Genomic DNA, 17,219 nt, shown 5'->3' with positions numbered 1-17,219 from the left:
ATCTGATTTACATTTTGCAAAGTTCACTCTGGCTGCTGTGTGGAGCATGAATTGTAGGAGTGAGAGTGAAAGCAGAAAGATCAGCCAGGAGGCTATTAGATAATCTGGGCCAGAGAGGATGGTAAAAGTGGACGTGGAGATAAGGGGGAGGATTAGGAATATATTTTAGAGATAAATCTGGCCGAACTGGCTGACAGATTAGAAGGAAGGCTGGAAGATGGGGAACTGAGAATGACTACTAGGTTTTGATGTGAGCCACTCGGGGATCTCACTTTACTTAGTGGAGAACAGAGCAAGGGTGGGAATCAAGCATTCAGGTTTCTATAGGGCACCCCAGTGGCGATGTCCTCATCCCCAGAGGCCAGTCTGAGCTGAAGATATAGATGAGGGAGGGGTCAGAATAGAGGTGGGACGTAAAGTCATGGCCGTGGATGCTGTCACCAAGGGAGAGAGTGACACAGACAAGATGAGGGCCCAGGACCAAGCTCAGGGCTTTCTGGCACAAGTCAGGCAGTGAGCAGAGGGCCCACAAAGGAGCCTAAGAAAGAAGGCTGTGAGGTGGGAAGAGAAGCCCTAGAGAGGACATTGGTTAGGGAAGGACTGGTGGGCTGTGCATGTGCTGATGAGAGGTGGGGGAAGATGGGGACAGACAAGTGTCCAGCGGTCACCACCGGATTTTATTAAATAAATATTTCCAAATGTTGTTATTTCGTGCGCTCAGCTAAAATAACAAATGTGAGGGAAAAGCCAAGGACCATTTGCATGTGGTACTGAATAAGCCACACACACCCTCAGCCCCCTGGAAGATTTTCTGGGGGCAAGAGGGGTGGATTTTCTGAGTGCCTCCTCCTGGAAAGAGCATCTCTGGGTTCATCTCCAGGTCAGTGGTTCCCGGCGTTTCTGTAGCTGTGACGCACCACGCTGAGTGTGAGTTTGCCAGACTCACAGAGCTCTGGGTGCAAGTTTCTACACACGTTGAACTCATCCTCCAGGTAAAGCACCCTGAAGGGCTGCAGAGTTCACAGAGAGGAGTGCCACCTCACCTCTGCCCCGAAGGTTCATTTTAGAAATTAAACTGAATTTAAATTACCTTCACGGAGGCAGTTTTACGACACACCCTTGGAGATAACATTTACAAATAACATTGGGAATCCTTGCTGGAAGATGCCGAAATAATCGCTGGCACGGGTTCTGGAAAAGCACTCTGGTTACAGAGTCCAGAAAGACAGGATGTTAATGCCTTAACTGGGTGGCATTCGAGCTTCCAGTGTCTGCCTTTGGGATTCATGTCTGGCTGGGAAAGTGGTAAGGACCTCCTCCCAGCCACGCTCATTTAGCTGTTCCAATTTCAACAAGGCCTCCCTTTCTTAAACAACCAAGATGATTCTCCACAAAGGTAATTTTCTGCTTCTCTGGTTCAATTCAATTTCTCTTTTTAAAAGCAATTAGTATCCCTTTAGAGTTCTTTCTATGCCCGACTAATTGTGCCTTAAGTTCAAGAGTTAAAGCCTCTCTCTATTCATTTAGGCAACTACAGTAATATCTAATTAAAGTCCAGACCAGACAAAAATGCATATTTTGGATAACATAATCTCCTTAGTTTTTTAAGTATCTAAATTTCCACCAGTGGGGGAGGGGGACCCCATTTTTATTTTAAAGCCATTCTTAAGAAGGGTGTATTTCCAATTAACCGAATTTATCGAGGGAACTGGAAACTAGCACAGCTAGAGGACTTAAATATGCATTAAGAAAAATTCCACGACTCGCTTGAAACTAGCTGGTAGGCCCCAATGTATCAGAAACACCAGTAGCTTGTATTTTTCCTTTGTAAACCACACTACCTGTTTACTTAAGCCTGGTAAGCCAATTTGGACTCACCAGCACACTGACCCAATTAGGTCTTTTTACACTGTAGGCACCTTTAGAGACGGTCCAGGTGGTATGGAAAAACAGCTAGCCCTTGTATGCTCTTTGTTTCCAGGAGAGAGACCAGTTGAAAGAGAATCATAGACTTTTAGGGCTCAAATAATCTCAGAATAGAGTCATTTGTAATAACCCAGCCCACTGGTCTTTTTACTAGAGTGGTGGGTCTTGACCCTATAGCCCTTTGGAATCACCTGGGGGGTTAAAGCAAAAACAAAAGCAAACCAAAAAAACAAAAACAAAAACAAAAAGAAAACCCTCCCCAGAGATAGAGATTTAATTGATCTGGGGAGCTGTCTGGGCATTGGTTATTTAAATACCCCGTTCCCCTATTCTGGGCAATGCAGGGAGGGAAAAAGGCCACTGAGTTGCAGGGCACCTACTCCGCACTTGCAAGGTATTTGCTCTAATCCACTTGATCTCACCTATCGCTCGGATGAATTTCTGAGTTAAAAGAGGTTCTTATTGGAATTCAACTCCCAGACATCCCTTTCGATTTACAGCATATAGCGGTCATTTCTTCTTTAAGTAGAAAGGGCTTGGAACAGATTTCTTCTTGGCTCCTGGATGGCTGTGTTCATTTGGTAAACAGAGAATGGTTTGCAGAAATCTAGAGGTTGTGGGAGCCAAAAGAATCATCTCATCTCTGAGGAACCAATTAGGATTCCTGCATGGCAAAACTCCCATTAAAAAAAAAATTGCAAAGCACTCCAAAGAGGCACACTCAGAATCACTTCGGAACTTTCCACTGAAGAGGTAAGGGAGGGAGGCTCTGGGTCAGTTTGGCAGGAAGTCCAGCAGCTTGGCACTAAGCAATGAGAGGAGATGGGGTGACCACCAAAGCCCAATACCATGACGTAACCTGTGGCAGGCAGAGGCACAAACTCAATGTCAGAAAACCATTGGTAACCTAGGTCTAAAGCTGAACCGATAGCTAGTGAACACCCTCCCCACCTCAATGTCCGCTCAGTTCTTTTGCCTTGCCTCTGTTTTGGGGTCCAGCACCGAACTGAGAGGATGAAGAGGGCTGGAAACTAAGCCCCAGCTGCTAACCTTTCCCAACAATTCCAGGTAAACCATTCACCTGATGAAGCTGAAAGTTTCCTGTGTTCGACTGAGTGGTGAGAAATAAAAAGAAACCCAACCTGCCCTACTGGTTCTGAGAAGTGAAACTCGTCCAGCTCCTTTATATAATGTATAACCCAGGCCGCCCCTCCCAGCCCCACTCCGCTCCCTGTTCACAGCAGCACCCCGAATCCCACAACACACACCATCTCCCCAGGTAGATTTGCCTCTCTTTAACAAACCCCAAAGATTTCAGTGTTGCTCATTTTTCTTCTGGAGCCAAAGGAAAGCAAATCATTTTAAAAGAAGCGTTTTGTAGCAACAAAGAATAGGGAAGAGCGCCCAAGTGAATGACAATCAGAGAAACAGCCAATTAACTGGTAAATCCCTGTTGTCGGCGAGCTGAACCAGGAATGAGTGCAGGAGGAGGAAAAGCAGCTGCAGCCCAATTACTCAGTAGCTCAGGTGCCCCGGGAGGATTCTCGCTTCTGGTCTACCTAAACAGACCTGCTTTCTTAGAGATCTTGGGGGACTGCTGCACAGAAGCACAGGCTCTGATGATTTCTTCTTTTACTGCTGTCGGTACATGAGCTAAAATGTGCGTCTACGCAAATTGAGAGGATGGAAGGCTCATAAGCCTCAGAAAACATGCTTTTTCTTGGCGTCTGGGGAGGAGAGAAAGGGAGACTGCCGGACCCTGTAACAAATCAGCCCAAACTCGGCGCTTGCACAGCCCAGCAGCTGGAGGAAAGAGAATTACAGAGGTGGCACCCATTTAGGAAGTCTTTGGAATCCAGCTGATCCTTCTATTAATGAGTTGGGAGAATCCAGAACAAACACCCTGTTATAAAATGGGCTCCGACAAAGATGTGACAGACTACAACCCTAGGAGGTGGGCATCCTTGGTCAGGCCCATGAAATACTTCTCTTTACGAGTTCTTATTGCATTTGTTCTTTCCTGTATTTTTTTCCATATGGAAAGAATTTCCCAACTTCAATTTCTGATCAAAATCAATATATCAATAAATACCTATGGAGGGTTTATTACCTAGAGCAGTGTGACGTTAAAGCAGATTCCCTCAATTTGGTCCTGGACTTGATGGGTCAGAATCACCTAGGCTGCTTGTTTAAAATACCCCCAATCTAGAATCAAAATCCTCTTGGTGCCCCCAAACACGCACCCTTTTTTTTAATTAAAAAAGATTTTAAAACTATTTATCATCAACATCTTTAAATATACACAGATTTAGAGAGAACAGTATAGTGAACTCCATGTATCCACCCACCACTGGATTCAATAACTCAACATTCTGGATTTTTGTTTCAATTCTGTCCACTTTTTTGGAGGAAGTGCGGTGGAATACTTGAACGTGAATCCTACACATCTTATTTGTTCACCAGTATGTTCCTCTAAGAGACAAAGACTTTTAATTATTTTTTAATTATTTTTTCCTAATTTTTTTATTGAAGTGTAGACAATTTACAATGTCAGTTTCAGGTATACAGCAAAGCAATTCAGTTATACATATACATACATACATATATATTTTTTTCAGTTTCTTTTCCATTACATTTCATTATAAGAAATTGAATATAGTTCCCTATACTATACAGTAGAGGACTTTTAATTTTTTTTGAAACATAACCTCCATTCTATCATTGCACTCAGCAACATTAACTATAATTTCTTAATATTATCAAGTTCCCAGTCCATGTTCAGTTTTCCAAAGTAGTCTCAAAAATGTCTTTTTTAAAAAAATTCACATTTGGCTCCTTCGAATCAGGATCCAGTGAGATCTACACATTGTGTTTGGTTGCTATGTCTCTTAATTTGTAACAGTCCTTTCCCATTATTTTAATGCTATTTATTTGTTGAGAAGACTGTATCATTTGTTCTGTAGAATTTCCAACATTCTGGGTCTGACTGAGTGTATCCTTCTGGCGCTGTTTTTGTTATGTTCCACCCATCTCTTATTTTCTATAAGCTGATGGTTAGAAGCTTGATTAGATTCAGTATTTTTCGGTAAGAATGTTCCACAGGTGAAAAACATTGTAGCCAGCTATTTCACTTTCAGTTAACATTGCTCAGTGGGTTTAAGTGTTGTCAGTCTGGTCCATCTGTTTTAAAGTTCTGCATCAACGTTTTATTCAATGGTTTTAGCAACCAATTTGATCATTGCCTGGTTCTACTATTTCATTAGAGGTTACAAAATGGTGATTTTCTTTAGTTCTGTCTTTCCTCCTGCATGTATTAGCTGTGATTCTTCTGCACAGAAGAAATTTCCCTCACAAAAAAGCTATTTGGTTATGAAGAAATACAGTCTGTACAGGAAAGGCAAGATAAAAACTTTATTCTTTCCTTTTATTTATCATTTTTATATTATCAGAATGATTGATACCCTAGTATTCCCAAAAGGTGACCAGTGAAGTTTTATTTCTTGGTTGGTTGTTGGTGGGGGAAGGGATATTGTGGGCTCATAGATTTTCATATATTTGATGTGTTTTATTTATTTCTTTATTTTTCATTCACTTTCTAATTGAAGTATAGTTGCTATAAATATATATTACAGGTGTATGATATAATGACTCACAATTTTTAAAGGTTATACTCCATTCATAGTTATTATAAAATATTAACTATAGTCCCTGTGTTGTACAATATAATGTTTTATTTGTTTTAATTCATTGTAGTTATTACTCTTTTTCATGTTCAAACTGTTCTATCTTTGGCCAGTGGGAACCACTTCAAGTTGGGTCTTGTATTGATGGTTTTTTTTTTTTTTTTTTTTGACATGACCCCATAGTCTCCATTATTTCCTTGCTTTCTAACAGGATGCACCAGGCTCATCTACCTCAGAACTGCAGTTAGCCATTTCCCCAAGAAATCGTGATTCCTTTTTTTGGGAAAGGGTATTTTAGAATCTGGGTCCAAGTGTGCTGGTGGCTCATCAGTCCTGGGCAGAGTTCCCATGTGTCCCCACATCCACCTTCCCCTACTATGAACACTTTACATTAATATGGTACACCTGTCACAATTAATGAACCTTTAGTGATACCTTGCTCAAGTTCACACTTTATTTAAACTTCATTAGTTTTTAACCTAATGTCCTTTTTCTGTTCTAGGATCTCATCCAGGATTTCCCATTACATTTAGTCACCATGTCTCCGTAGGCTTTTCTTGGCTGTGACTTGGGTTTTCTTTGTTTTTGATGATCTGGACGGTTTTGAGGAGTACTTGGTCAAGCGTTTTGTAGAATGTCCCTCAATTGGAATTTCTCTGATATTTTCTCATAATGAGACTAAATTATGTGTTTTGGGGAGGAAGATCACAGAGATAAAGTGCTGTTTTCTTTGCATCATGTCAAGGATACATATGCCAACATGACTAGATCTTAACATAGATCACCTGGCTGAGGTAGTTTTTGTCAGGTTTTTCTACCGTAAAGCTACTCTCTTTTTCTCCCTTTCCACACTCTACTCCTTGGAAGGAAGTCACTACTCGAAGCCCCTACTTAAGGAGTGGGGAGTTATGCTCCATATCCCTGAGGTTGGATATCTACATAAATTATTTGGAATTTTTTTTTAATGGAAGTACTGGGGATTGAACCCAGGCATGCCAGGCATATGACCTACCACTGAACTATACCCTTACCCCGGAATTCTTTTCTATGGGAGATTTATCTCCCCTGTTTTTTTCATAATTAACTGATTAATTTCATATAGATGCATAGATATTTATTTTATACTTTGTTACAACTATTTATTTTGTTGCTCAGATTGGTCCCATTTTGGCCATCGGGAGCTCTTCAGTTGGCTTTTGTGTTCCTTTCACATACTTCCCTATAATTTTTTTGAGCACTTCCTTACTTTCTGACACTACAAAATGCTCCAGGATTATCTTGTGTGTTTCCTACCCTAGTCCTAGAATTGGCCATTTCCCCAAGGAGCTCTGGTCCCTTCTGTTAGGGAATAGTATTAGAAACCAAGATCTGGGTGTTAGCTGTCTTGTTGCTATTGGGGTGTTAATTGCTTCTAAGCCCTCTCAGTTGACAGACCAAGGAGATATATGGATGTATACTAACCAGTGTAAATACACGTATCTATAATTATTTCTATGTGTAATCATTTTGTATATTAAGCTAAGCATGAGTTTACATTAATGCCTCCAAATCTAATTTATTACCTTGTGGATCATTCTGGCTTCCTCTTGCTTATCTGCAGTCCCATTCAAACAGTGAGAAACCTATTGTTCAATTCCAATATATATGTAATACATGTTTCAGTTTGTTTCTAACATTTTCTTTTGGTTTACTTTTGTTTTGGAATGATGTAAAATACTTGGTTCCAAGGTCAAACCCATAAAGCAAGGTTCATTCAGGGAGATCTACCTTCATTCCAATTTCCGCCCTACTGATTTCTCCCCATCACGCAATTTTTTAGTTTTTAGTTCATTCTTAACAGTGTTTCCTTTTTAAGAATAATCAAATATATAAATAGTCATATTCCTACCTTTCTTACACAAACGGTAGCGTAAGGTACACATTTTTCTTCCCTTTGTTCACTTAACAACAGATCCTGGAGCTCATCCAAAGCAGTCTAGCAATTCTTCCTTGTTCCTGCACGGAACTCTTTTATGTGAATGCACCATAGTTATTCAACCAGGCCTCTACTGATTGACATTGGTTTTTCTCTGGTCTTTTACTTTTACAGACAGTACTGCAAAGAAAAGCGTTGAACATACAGCATTTCAGATTTGTGCCAGTGTATCTTTAGGATAAATTCACAAACGTGGGATTACTGGGTCAAAGGGAATGTGCATGTGATATTGCTAGACTGTCAAATTCCCTTCTGTGAGAGTTGGATCATTTCGCCCTCCTGTTAGCCATGTATGAGAGGTCCTGTTTCCCCACAGCCTTGACATCAGAATATGTTGTCACACTTTGGGATTTCTGTCGATCTGACAAGTGATCAATAGGAACTCAGTGAGACTTGGCAAGTTTCTTATTATAATGAGGTCCAACATCTCTTTGTGCATTTAAGTATCATCTACATTTCTTAGCCTGTGAACTGTTCATTGCTCTCTTTCTGTACTGAAGCTGGAGACCCACTGCCCTGGTGAACACAAGATCAGCATGGAACAGGGCTTATCCCTGAAGGAGCTTACAATGACTTACCCACATGATATGTCCAAAACGATAATAGAGAAACAAACAGCAGGAGTTCAAGCTTTAAAGTCCTTGACATGGATTGAATGTTTTGGGAGTTCAGAAGATAGAGATAACTGAAAGATAATTAGGGAGGGCTTCACAGGAAAGGAGGAGTTTGAGCTGGGATTTGAAAGATACCTGGGATGCCATAAGCCAGAGGAGAGGAGGGCAGGGGATGTGCCAGAAGTAGGCTGAGGGCAAGGAATATATGGACATAGAGGAAGCAGTGTCCTTAGCTGTAAGCATCGTGGGCTCTGGAGTCAGGCTGCCTGGGTCCCAATTACAATCTCACCATTTATTACTCCTTTCAGATTCTCACCATTTATTACGCCTTTCGGATTCTTCATCTGTAAAATGGGGTTAATAGTAATAATACCTATTTCAAAAGGTTGTGAGGATTAAATGCTATAATGCTTAGCATAATGAACATCCAATAAATATTAGCTGTTCTTACAAAGCACTGAAGAACACAGGACTGAAGTCAACTGTTCTGTTTGGAATTGTGGGAGGTTTAGTTGAAAAATGTATATTTGATCAGGTAATAAAGGACATCAAACTCTATGCTTAGGAGTTTGGATTTAATCTCAAAGGTAAAAGCATTGAGGGAAGTTCTTAAAGCAAGAGAGTGACAAAGTGAAAGCTTCTTTCATTTGTGTGTAACCAGAATGTTGAATGTGGGGAGAGGGGGCTCTTTAAATGTCATGTGAAAGAGATTTTGAACTTCAACTGTGTCTTTAAAATGGGGCAGGTTCTTCCCTTGCTCAGCCTTAGAGTCTCTTTCAATCATAATCACAGTTTGAACTCTGTAATTAATAGTGTGCAGGTCCCTGTCATAATCAGAATTTCAAAGGTGAACCTCCTCCTGTTTTGCAGCCAGGTCCTTCTGCAGGAGGAGAGGGAGGGGTGTAGTTTCTCTTTTGCTCCCCTACTGCTTTGACTCCTCCTCACCCTTATAGCTAAGGGTGATTTCTGGCCTCTCTGTCCTTGAAGAGGGACAGGGGATAACAGCTAAAGGAAGCAGGGGAAATCTTATTTGACTAGTACTACCAAGTGAATATGGCTTCAGTCTTTGGGGACCTGTTTTAAAGCTGACTCTCTTCTGGGCCTTTCTGTAGGTTCTGGGGAGGCTTCATTGGGAGGGTTCAACTGCAGCTCCTGTGACACAGGGGATGCAGTTTCCTCTGAATGACACCTTCCTCAGCCCCCGTTCCCTAGCAGCCCTGTCCACACAGACCTCCAGGTGGTTCTCTTGGGCAGAACTCAAACTGGCTCCAAGCCAGCCCCCATCCCCACGTGCTCCACCTGCGTTCTGGGAGAAATAGCCGCACGTTCTTGGCCCCCACACACTCCGCTTAGACGGGCTGCCAGTGAAGCCACTGCTCCTGCATCTTGGCCATCAGAGCCACCAGCCAGCCCACCTTTACCTTTTAGACTTTCTAGGCAGGAGTCAGTCACCAGTCTCCAGCGCCCCCCTAGCCCTGCTGTTCCCACGTCAAACTCGCCAAATGATCCCCTGAAGCCCTTTCCTCTGCACCTGAAGTGAAAGGGAAAGCAGCCCTCCCCTGACCCTCGGGAGGAACAGGGCTCATAGCCACGTCACACGTTGTCCTTTGCACAAATCTCTCAATCTCCATTCTCAAGTCTTATGGATGAAAGACGTGGGCAGAGGGTTTAAGGATCTTCTCAGCTGCTAACTATGAAATTTCTGTGTGGTAGTGTTTTTTATGATACAGCACCTCTTGTCTTCTTGCCTTAGCAAAACTGAGACAGAGACATCTAATCTTAGCACCTATGACATATGTTTTTCCCAGGACAGTGCCCGGCCCTAAGTGGCTGATAGCTGGTACAGGCAGAAGGTGGATCTAGCTGCATTTTGCCTGATAGACTGGTATGGGGTAAAAAGAAGACTAGTTTGAATCTGCAGTGGTCCAGGAATAAGTAAAGAATTGAGTAAATTAGGGATATTTCGCTCAGAGAAAACTTGAAGAATTAGGATAAATGAGGGAATTTGCAGGGAAACATTTGGACTCAATAGAAGACTTTTCTAATATCGGCAGCATGAGAGCCTGTTCCCACAGGGACTGTCCCATTACTAGGAACATGCAAGCAGATATTTGATTTTCTCCAGCCACCAACCTATCCCACCTGACTTCCCCACCTCATGAAATGACATCGCTGTCCACCCATTGCTTGAACCAAAACCTAGGGGTCATCCTTAGTTCTTCCCTTTCCTTTATCCCCGCATCTAATTCATCAACACATCCTATCCTGTCTGTCTCCCAAATATTTTGTTTTTTGTTTATTTTGGGGAGGATGGGTGGTACTTAGGTTTCTTTATTTATATTAATTTTTTTAATGGAGGTGCTGGGAATTGATCCCAGGACCTCATGCATGCTAAGCATGTGTTCTCCTGCTGAGCGAGACCCTCCCCCTATCTCCCAAATATTTTGAACAGTTATTTGTCCACTTTCCTCCACCTCCACTGCTCTCACCCAGTCCAGGCCACCGTCATCTGCCGGCTGGACTCTTGCAACAGCCTCCTAATTACTCTCCCTCTCATAAGTAGCCAGGGGGATCTTATTTTTAAAAAAGCAAAACAAATCACATCACTGCCTTAACCTTCCTATGGCTTCACCTTGAACTTAGAATAAAGCTCCAACTCCTTTCCCGAACCTTAAAAGCTCCACGTGGTCTGGCCTCAGTGGCCTCTCCAAACTCATCTTTTATGGTTCTCCTCTTAGCTTACTGCACTCGAGCCACGCTAGCCTTCTTTGGTTTCCCAAACAAGCCAGGTTCATGCCCAAGGGCCTTCACACCAGATGTCCACTGCCTGGTTACCCCTGCACCTTAGCTTGGTTGTCTCCTTCTCCAGGTCTGTACTGAAATGTCACTTTCTCAGAAAGGACTTCCCCACCACTCAGTCTAAAGAAGAATTCCATCCTGCCTCCTCCACCATCACTTTCTACTACATTACAGTGTCCTTTGCTTTTTTCTCTAACAGTTAATCAGGATCTAAAATGATTTCATTTATTTACATATTTGTAGTCTACCTGCCTGACTACAGTGCACACTTTGTGAGAGCAGGAACCTTGCCTTCTTTGCCCAGCACTATATTTCCTGTTTACATAATAGATTCTTAATAAATGAATGAATGATTGAATCATCTTGGCCAAGGACATTAGAGAGGATTCCAGTCATAGGAGGAAGGGGAAGCTAGACCTCTGACATCACTTCAAAATCTGCGTCTTAGGTAGATGATTCAACAGGAATGAAGAAAGAGTTGTGACGTGCTTGAAGGACGAAATTGATGAGACACATCATGGTATGTGGAGGGTAAGGGTAGGGCACAGTGAATATTAACTCCACAGTTGGGAGCATGATGGTTTCAAGAATAGTGAAATAGAAGTTTGGAAACTGAAAAGAGATTTTTTTTTAATTATTGAGAAATACACATGCCATTAAATTTTTACCTTTTAAACTATTGTGAAAGTGTACCGTTCAGTGGATGAAGTTCACCCACATTGTTGTGCTGGCATCACCACCATCTTTCCACAGAACTCTCCCACCTTGCAAACGTGAAACTCGGCAGCCGTTAAACACTAACTCCCCATTCTCTGCTCCCCAGTGTCCACCACCATTCTTCTTTCTGTCTCTATGAATTCGACTATTCTATGTACCTACTATAAGTGAAATCATACACTATTTTAATGTCTTTTTATGATTGATTTACACTATTTTAATGTCTTTTTATGATTGATTTACTTCGCTTAGCATGATGTCCTCAAGTTTCATCCATGTTGTAGCATGTGTCATAGTTCCTTCCTTTTTAAGGCTGAAGAACATTTTATTATTCATTCATCCATCCATCAGTGGGAAGCAACGTGGATTGCTTCTACCTTTTGGCTATTGTAAGTAATGCTGCTATAAACAGGGGTATACAAATATTTCTCTGAGTTCCTGCTTGCAATTCTTTTGGACATCTACCCAGGAGAGGGACTGCTGGATCTTATGTTAATTCTATTTTTAATTTTTGGGGGAACCTGGAAAGGTGTTTTGCAGAAAAACTTTTAAGCACATTTTTGGAGATGATAATTTTAGGTTAGAAATAGGACAACAGAATCTGGGAGAGAGAAGTTTGGATGAAAGGTGTGCTCAGGAATCGTACACCAAGAGCTGATCATTAAGCTGAGAAGCCTTGTTCATTGAGGTGGCTGATGGCAGAAAAGGAGATGAGCTCCCTAAGGAGGTGACTGGGCCAAGCAGTGAGCTGGAGCTGAGTCTTAGTCAGGGCCCACGATGAGAGACTGAGAGCTACCGAGAGCTACGGGGAAGGTAAAGGTTACTGTGATCAGAGAGGGAGGAAGATAGTCATGGAAGATCAGTGTCCAGCAAGTTAAGAACAAGAGTTTTAAGTGAGAGGTGGAGGTAAAATAAAAAAGAAGCTTTCACAGATTAAGTGCACACACACACACTACTTAAGACAAGAATAGAGTGAAAATCATAGGTGATGTTTAAGGGAAATTTCAATAATGTGATGGAATAAAATCATATGGCAGGAAATGAAGGAATGAGTCAGGGGAGAGCAGCTGAAGAAAGTGCTGTGGGTTTAAAGCTATGGGGGAGAGGGTAATAACTCAGTGGTAGAGCACGTGCTTAGCATGCACGAAGTCCTGGGTTCAATCCCCAGTACCTCCACTTAAAAAAAACTTAATCAACTAAATAAAGATATAGATGGCAGACCAGGCATAAGAAAATAACTGGAACGGGGGCATCACAAGGCATCTTGTGGTTTAAAAATTGGATATCTGTGCATTTTTAAGGAGTGCGGCTTCAGTGTGGGAGAGCCTTCAGGAATGGTAAAGAGCAGGGTCGAGAACTTAGGTGAGGAGGTTCCTTTCAGAAGGGAGACGGGTTTCTTACCAGGGCTGGGCCATCTGTGCTGCCGAAATCCTCTCCTCTTGTCCCCAGGCAGCTTTCTCCTGTTCCTCTCAAAAGACGTTCCAGACCTCTCTTCCTTCCTCAGACGCCCTCCCTCAGCCACCTTCACTTCTAGCACTTGACTTTGCTTCTCACGCCACAGAGGAGAATGCAAGCCTGGGACTCATTCTCACTCCTTCCTGCTTCCACGCACCCCCCAGCTGCCCCTGGGTCTCAGGCATGGGGGCTCACCCCACCCGTGTCTTCCCTTTTCATGGTGCTGAGGCTCATGCCTCTGTCACTGTCCTCATTCAAGGTCACCCAACCCCTTTGATGACAAGATGGAATAGGAATGAGTGAATATATTAATAAAGTAAAAATAAGATTAATCTCACCATCTCCCAAAAAAAACAGCCTTTAAAAACTTAAATCAGACTATCATTTTCCTGCCTAACATGCCCCCCCAGCTTCCGTCCAGAAGGCAGCCTCCTTCTTGTGACCCAGAAAGCCTCACACCCTGGGCCCCTGGCTGCATCTCTGCTCACCCTCCCACCCTCCCACTTGCTGTCGACGCTGCAGCCATGCCAGCCTTCCTGCCACCTCGGCAAGCTTGTTCCAGCCTGAGGGCCTTAGCACTTAGAGCTTCCTGCTTGGTGTGCTGACACCCACACCTTCCCTCCTTTCAGGTCTCTGCTCAAGTGTCTCTCTTCAGAAAGGCAGGGCCGGCTACCTAATTTGCAAGGCCTAGTGCAACATAAAAAAATGTGGGACAGGGCCCCCTGTTCAAAAACAAGAAGAAAAGCTTTCCCCCCTTCTCCATGTTCTTTCTGGGCCTGTCATGGGGTGTTTTATTTGCCATTTAATGTCATGCTCATTTGGGTCCCTGGGACACGCACTGAGTGCGGACCTTCATAGGAGCCCCCACCTTGTGTCTCCCTGACTCTTGTGCCTGCCCTCAGGCTCCCACTGGGGCAGAGGGTGGCTGTTGCTGCCGGGAGCCTGGGGAAGTGGGCAGCCCGGAACCCAAGGAGTCCAGGTGATTGTCCCATCAGACTGCAATGGCAAATCACAAACTCAGAAACAACGTTCTTAACAATATTAGGATGGTGACCGCAGAGGATGAAACCCCAAACGCAGAGGCTGAGCTTGACTTGTGCAGTTACACTGGTCACGGACTCATGAAGCTGGCCCTGCAGAGGGGCTTTCTCGACCCGTGTATCCTAGTAGGTTCTTTATCTTCATTCCTATTTTTCCCCTTACCTCAATCCACTTTATTTTCTTATCGCACTCACAGCTACCTAAAACTGGAATGCTAGCTCCATGAGGACAAGGCCTGGCTGCCAGGCATGTAGTAGATGCCCATTAAATTGTTGTTGAATGGACGAATGAGCAAAAAGTTTGCAGAATCAATTTACATATTTAATCTACTTTCAGTCAGATGTTGCATCCCTCATAAAACCACTGTGTTTTTTTTAATAACATTCACTATGCACATTTTTCTGCACTAGAGCTAAAGGAGGAGAATTTTTAATTTTACAGGTGTAGAAAATGTTGCATCTTTGCCAAGTTCTCACTTTTATCTGTCAAAAGAGAGATTAAAAACTGAAGTACTGGGGGAGGGGATAGCTCACGTGGTAGAGCGCATGCCTGGCATTCACGAGGTCCGGGGTTCAATCCCCAGTACTTCCTCCAAATATAAATAAACAAATAAACCTAATTACCCACCCCCTCATTAAAAAAAACTGAAGTACTTACTGAGTCAGGAAATAATAACAAAGATGACCACATTATTTTCTGTTTATGGATCGCTGATAGTACATCAACAGACAGGCCAGGAAGTTCTCTCTCTTGCTGTTGTTCCGTGGTGTCACCGTGCTCATCTTTGCTCTTTCCTACACTGGAGCCAGGGGTTCAGTGTCAGACGCAGGAAGGCTCACCCTGCAGGAATCCATCCACAGTCTGAAAGCACATTACATCTCTCATACAGCACTTAGCAGTCAGTTAAGGGTCAGAACTACTTATCCATGTCCCTGGCTTCCAGCTCTATGAGGAGATTTTGGAGAAAGAGACCATACTACCTCCCACCTCCCAGTGTGCCCCCATCCTTACTTACTTAAGTACTTTGGTTCTCAGCTTAAACATCACTTACTCAGGGAAGCCTTCCTCCAGCACTCAGACCAGACCCGCATCACTTTTTCATAGCACCTGGACGTCTCCACCGATTTCCACAATTTCAGTGAATTATTTAATTGTGTGATTATTTGTTCAATGACTGTCTCCCTTGCCAGGCTGTAAGTTCTATAAGGGAAGGTGCTGTCGACCTAATATTTGTTTCCCCTCCCCTCAAACTACGTTTGTGGAAATCCTAACCCTCAGTGTGGACGATGAAGGAGGCAGGGCCTTTGGGAATGAGTGGGTCATGAGGGTGAAGCCCTCATGAATGGGATTAGTGCTCTTATCAGAGACTCTGGTGAGAGGAATCCTTAATTCAAAAAGAGACCTGCACCCCAATGTTCATAGCAGCACTATTTACAATAGCTAAGACATGGAAACAAGCTAAATGTCCATCAACAGATGACTGGATAAAGAAGTTGTGGTATATTTATACAATGGAATACTACTCAGCCATAAAAAATAATAAAATAATGCCATTTGCAGCAACATGGATGGCCCTGGAGATTGTCAATCTAAGTGAAGTAAACCAGAAAGAGAAAGAAAAATAGCATATAAGATCACTCATATGTGGAATCTAAAAAAAAAAGACAAATGAACTTATATATAAAACAGAAACAGACTCACAGACATAGAAAACAAACTTACGGTTATCAGTGGGGAAGGGATAAATTGGGAGATCAAGATTTGCAGATACTGACTGGTATATATAAAACAGATAAACTATATATAAAATAGAACTATGTTTGATGTCTTGTAGTAGCTTAGGGTGAAAAACAATATGAAAACAAATATATGTATATTCATGTATGACTGAAACATTCTGCTGTACGCCAGAAATTGACAACATTGTAAACTGACTATACGTCAATAAATAAGAAAGAGAGAGAGAGAGAGAGAGACTCTGGTGAGCTCCCTCCTCCCTTCTGCCATGTGAAGATATGAGAAAACAGATGTCTAAAAACCAAGACACTGGCTCTTATCAGGCACTGAATCTGCTGGTGCCTCGATCTTGAACTTCTAGCCTCCAGAGTTACGAGAAATAAATTTCTGTTGTTTATAAGCCTCCCAAACCATGGTATTTTTGTCACAGCAGGCTGAATGGACTAAGACAGAGGGATTGTCTTACTCATCACTGTGTCTCCAGTACTGAGCCTACTATCTAACGAGGAGCGGGCACCCAGTAAATATTTGATGAGTGAACGTGGATCCCCACCAGTGTCTAGTGATGGTATTTGATAGAAGCTCTACAGGCATTTGTTGAATTACGTGGGAGAAATATTTTTTATCTCACCAGTTATGACTTGCTTAGTTTGGGTTGTTTTCCCTTATTTTCAAAATAAAAGACAGATTGGATAATTAAGCTATTTGCCAAAGAATAGTCTTTCCTACCTGGAAGGTCGGGCTGTTAAACCACATGGAGGTAATAAGTCAGCAACTCCTTGGAAAGAGGCAAAGCTCTTAGGTCCACCCAGGTGAGAGCATTTTCCTTCTCTTAGTCGGACCATCGCAGACTCTCCTTTCTCTGCTTCCGGCACAGCTGGTTGTGAACTGTTTTCAGACCTATTGTCTAAGGCCAAGCTTTGCAGCCCTCAAAATCATTGTTCCAGCTTTTGGAACCATTTGATCCTAAAAGTAATTATAGGCAAACTTCTGAGACAAAACCCAAATTCCTTTATCGTTTCTCCTATCAGAATAAAGACTCTCGAGGTAAGGATTCAAATGAGACTGATAGTTGCAAATTGTATTGGAAGGGAGGATAAATCATTCTTTGTCTCGGCAGCTGTGGGGTGAGGGAGGGGAGCTAGTCCGCTCTCAGAGGCAAAATCGATAGTGACAAATGGTGAAGCCAGAATCAAATGCGTGGCCCCAGTGGCTAGGCCTCGTGGTAAATCCCAGTAGAAGATTTACCTTTATTTGGCAATTGTGATTTCT

General features: G+C 42.7%; 1 long non-coding RNA gene across 1 annotated transcript; it reads right to left on the bottom strand.

The window, feature by feature from the left end:
• Nucleotides 1-1,825: 1,825 nt before the first annotated feature.
• Nucleotides 1,826-16,162, bottom strand: LOC116665871. Its single transcript, XR_004322622.1, has 3 exons — nucleotides 16,026-16,162; nucleotides 11,771-11,776; nucleotides 1,826-1,837 (listed from the first exon to the last, which is right to left on the bottom strand). It is a non-coding gene; the product is annotated as an uncharacterized LOC116665871 (long non-coding RNA).
• Nucleotides 16,163-17,219: the final 1,057 nt, after the last annotated feature.

This window comes from Camelus ferus, chromosome 9 (genome assembly GCF_009834535.1).
Source record: "Camelus ferus isolate YT-003-E chromosome 9, BCGSAC_Cfer_1.0, whole genome shotgun sequence".
Taxonomy (NCBI): Eukaryota; Metazoa; Chordata; class Mammalia; order Artiodactyla; family Camelidae; genus Camelus; species Camelus ferus.
The sequence above is the reverse complement of the archived record's forward strand: the minus strand, read 5'-3'. Positions and strand labels throughout refer to the sequence as shown.